We start from the raw sequence: 4634 nt of genomic DNA, 5'->3' as shown, positions 1-4634 counted from the left end.
TATAACCCTAGGGAATGATGAAGTAACATGTATACTACTTGTTTCATTTGGATTTGGGAGCAGGAAATGTTGTTTACTATTTTTAAGATGATGCCCTAGACTTGGCATGCTTTATGTGACAAGTTTGTGCAAGGGTGAATGATTGCCAAAACCAAGGACAACGGACCCAAGAGTGATTCCAAATGGCATGAAAGTGATCCTTGGACATGTATAGACCTTTTTAAGAAGGTTATCTTGCAAACCAATTTGTTGTTGAAGGTTTTTACTCAAAAATTCTCAAACTGGCTAGAAAAGGGCAAATAGGCCAAAATAGGGTTAGGGTATTTTCAAACCAAACCTAGATGCAAATCTTTGAAATCCTTTGAATATTCCAAAAGGGTATTTTAATATCAAATTTATTTTGTGTCTTGTTCAGGGGTTTTAGAATTTAAAGAAGAAAAACAGTAAACAGAGGCCTAATGCTACTAGCCCAATTTTCTAGGTTGATAAGGTCAAATTGCACTTGGGGGTTGTAAGGGTTGCTTAAAGCCTATCAGAACTTTGTGTTGATCAATTAAAACATGTTAAATGCCATAAAAATGAGTGTCTTCACCTTTTGAACAAAGATCCACTTGGTAGGGGGGGTTTGTGAAGTGAGTAGGCTTGGTAAAGAAGGGTAGTTGGAGTAGGGGTGAGTGAACTTTTGTTTGCTCAACTTGTCAGAGCTGTGAAGATCCTTGGGAGGGATCAGTGAAAATATTTCAAGACCTTTGGAAGGTCATTAAAGTTGGACCATTGGATGGTACCAAACCAAGACCCTTGAGAAGAAACCAAGACAATCTACTCATTTGCCCAATCCCTCTGCAACACCAAATCATGCAAAATTCCTTCTAATCTAAGTGCTACTATTTTTGCCAAAATCTTGTAGGAAAAAAATAGGAGAGCGATGGGTCTACAATCCTTGGTGAGGGATTTATCCCCATCTTTTGTAATCAACTTAATGACTCCTTTATTGATCTCAACACCTAACGAGTTTATATCTATGACTTCTTGGTAGATTTGTAGTAGATCCTCATCCATTCAATGTTTTCTTTGTAGAATTCTATAGGCATACCATTTGACCCTAGGGCCTTGTCATTGCTCAAGGTATTAATAGCTTTGCGGATTTCATCCAGAGTAATGACCTTCCTGAGCATATCATAATCCTCTACTAAGACTCTCTTAGGAATGACGACCTTGCATCTATCAACTGCAGGAGAACAATTAAGGGAACAATTATCCAAATTGAAGATCCTTTGACAATACAACAAGAAATTTGCCTTGCTATCTTCGTTGTCAGTCATATCTGCACCTTCCTCCCAAATTCTATCAATTCTTTCCTTGTACTCTTTCTACCTAAGCATATTGAAGAAAAAATTTGAACCCTTATCCCCATAGTGCAACCAATTAAGTCTAGATCTTATCTTAGCTCCCTGAATCTTCCTATGTTGAAGACCTCTAAGTCTATCCTTCATCTACATTACAGCTAGACATGAATCAATATTACCAGGATCCTTTTGGGCCAGAGCTTCTTGGGTCAACAATTTATCTATGAGCTCCCTCTCCATTCTCCTACCATCCTTGGCTAATTTCCCTGCCAACAGTTTGACATAAGTTTTTCCAACTTTCTACATTCTTATTCCATTTACTAATGGCAGATGGAGTATGTCAATCCCGTTTATTAATATGTTTGATCATAAATATAGCATCCTTGATATCCTAGTCCTTCAACAATTGGGTATTGAGCATAAAATTATCCACCTTCTTAGGTTGAAGGACAAAATTGAGATTAATAGCAATATGGCCAAGGATTGGGTGGTGGTTTGAGAGGGTATAGGGAATCACTTTGATAGGGGACCATTTACCATCCCAAATGAATGAATAGGTAACTTTATTGACATAAAATCAATTCAGCCTAGAGTAGATCATCTTCATTCCTTGCTGGTCATTACATCAGGTATACCAAATATCTTTATACTCTTTTTTCATACCAAAAAGATGATCAAATAGATGCATCTTAGCCTTCATCCTTTCCCAATGTACTTTCTCTCTACTTTTCCAATCCATATTGAGCCCTCCAATTTTATCCTCTGAGTTCTCAATCATGTTAAAATCTCCTCCTATGATCCAAGGAATATCAAATAGGTTGGACAACTATTTCCATAATTCAATCCTATCTCTGTAGCCATTAGGAGCATATAGAGAGCAAATACCAACTTTTGAATCCTCAACCTGCAAGGTGATCCAAGTGATTCGGCTACATGGAGACCTGAGCCACTATCCAAAATCTTAGGTGCCCATTTTCTATCAACCAATACAACAACACCTTCTCTGCCCTTGTCATGGTTGGTAGTAAATTGTAAGGCATCCTTCCAGATGTATCAGAGAATAACTTGGAAGTGTTCACCTCTTATAAAAGAAGAATGTCAATGTTCTTATATTGGTTGAGGAATATTTTGACAACATGTTTCCTATCGGGGGATTCTAACCCCTTTATATTTCAAGAAATACACCTTCGATCCATATGACACATTAATTAGAGGATCCTTTGGCAACTTTAAAGTTGTTGAAATACTTGGGAAGTTTCTTTCTAGTGTCCAAGTTCTTCTTAAAAGGGGAGACTATTTTCCTTTGGGGCATCCCTTCTTCCCTCTAGCTTTGGTAAAAATCCCATTTCCATCAGGAATTAAGATTTCACCCTCTTTACTGTCCATATTATTGGGGTGGACCTGATTATCTAGATGCTCCTCCTTGGTGATAGAATTGTCGGATAAGGACTCATGATCCATATGTGATTCTTAGAATATGGGATTTGATCTGGTATGATCATAAGGGACAATTACTTGATCCACTGGATTATTAGAATTTGAGTTGCTAATAATGGGGGCCCCTCTAATACCTCAATACTGGAAACATCAAGATCATAGACAATGGGGCGAGTATCACTCCAAGAAACTCTACTACCATTGAGACTAATGGGGATGGTATCTTGGCCTTTCCCACTAAGGGGATGAGGCTTACCGAAGCTAGGATCAAGGTTCACCTCGCCTTGAAGGGAGGCAAGAACATCAAATTTGTTATTAACCACAACAGGATTCACACCTCTATCGGAAGTGTCAGAGCTATCATCCTCATCCGTCTTATTGTTAGAGAGGTTTCTTTGCTTAATATATCTCATAATAGCTTTTACAAGAGAATTTCTCTTGTTAATATCATTAACCATAATCAAACTATCATTGAATTTTGGGGATTCATTAACCATAATTGAATTATCATTAAATTTGGGGGATTCTTGAGTAATCTCCATCATTAAATTTTGGGGATTCCTTAATTTTTCAATGGCGAGTTGTTGCGTGTTTTTCCTCCTAATCTTACGATTCTAAGGAGGGGAAAAAGTTTCAGATTGGTTAATCTTGTCATCCCTAATATGGGAAAGAGACATGGTGATAGCAAAGTGCGTGGGGGATCCGCATTGAATTCCCCAGATTTGATAGACCCCTCAAGGGTTGGAGGAATACCTGAAGGTTTATTTATAACCTTCGCAACAACATATTTCAAAACATTAAGCTTATCAATAAGGGGGATATGATTATCCTCAAATTCATTAAAAATGACATTATTTACATCAATGGTTGGATTGCCTTTATGAGCGACATTATGTTTACGTTTAGCGAGGATAGGGTAGTTTCTCCAAATATGCCCTTCTCGTCTACATAAAAAATAGGCGTTAATACCGCCTAGAACCTCAATTAAGCACGTAACAAGGTCATCATCCACATTAATTTCCACAAAACTAGGGAGGTCCTTACCAGGTTTGAGCAATATAAGAACCCTAGCATCCAAATAGGGGACCAAAGAGTGGGCGTTATCCACTCTAAGGACTCTACCAATGGAGGCAAGCAATTGCAGTATAAATTTCCGTAATAAGGGAGGGATATTCGTGATAACAATCCATCCAGGGCATGACAAGGCTAGAATATCATCACTACAACATTGGGAGACCATTTAAGTGCTCTAAAAGTGCACTTACCAATGGACCAAAACTGTTTATCCATGACAAACGTCTGTGATTTAGTATCATTAAAGAAAACAACAAACAAACTTTTTCTGAATCATGTGATGGAAAGAAAAATGCAGACCAAGTTAATCCATACATTTTTAAACCATTCATCCATAAATTTGTAGACTGGAAAGTTAGAGGCATCCATAGTCGCTAAAAAAATGGCGATATCTTTTAACCTAGATTTATCATCGTTTATAACTTTACTCATTTTCAAATTGGGAGATAAGGAAAGGGTGTATAGAGAAGGGCCAAAGTGCTTACCTCCTCCTCCCTTGACCCCATCATTACCTCCTGGAAAATTTGAAGCCCTAACTTCAAACTTCGCTGAATCAAAGATTGGAAATGAAGAGTCAAGAAGAGTCATCGTAAATGTCTTGGCCTTCTCCATAACAATGGTGGATGAAGGTGTTAGGGTTTCAAGCAGATCTGAAGCAAATATGAACTAACAATTATATGCAGATTTAAATACAAAAGATAAAGGAATAAAACAAGACACAAATAACATAGAGATTTAACGTGGTTCACCCAGAATGGGTTACGTCCACCATACACA

The sequence above is a fragment of the Cryptomeria japonica genome, chromosome 4 (genome assembly GCF_030272615.1).
Source record: "Cryptomeria japonica chromosome 4, Sugi_1.0, whole genome shotgun sequence".
Lineage (NCBI taxonomy): Eukaryota > Viridiplantae > Streptophyta > Pinopsida > Cupressales > Cupressaceae > Cryptomeria > Cryptomeria japonica.
Note: the sequence above shows the minus strand (reverse complement) of the source record.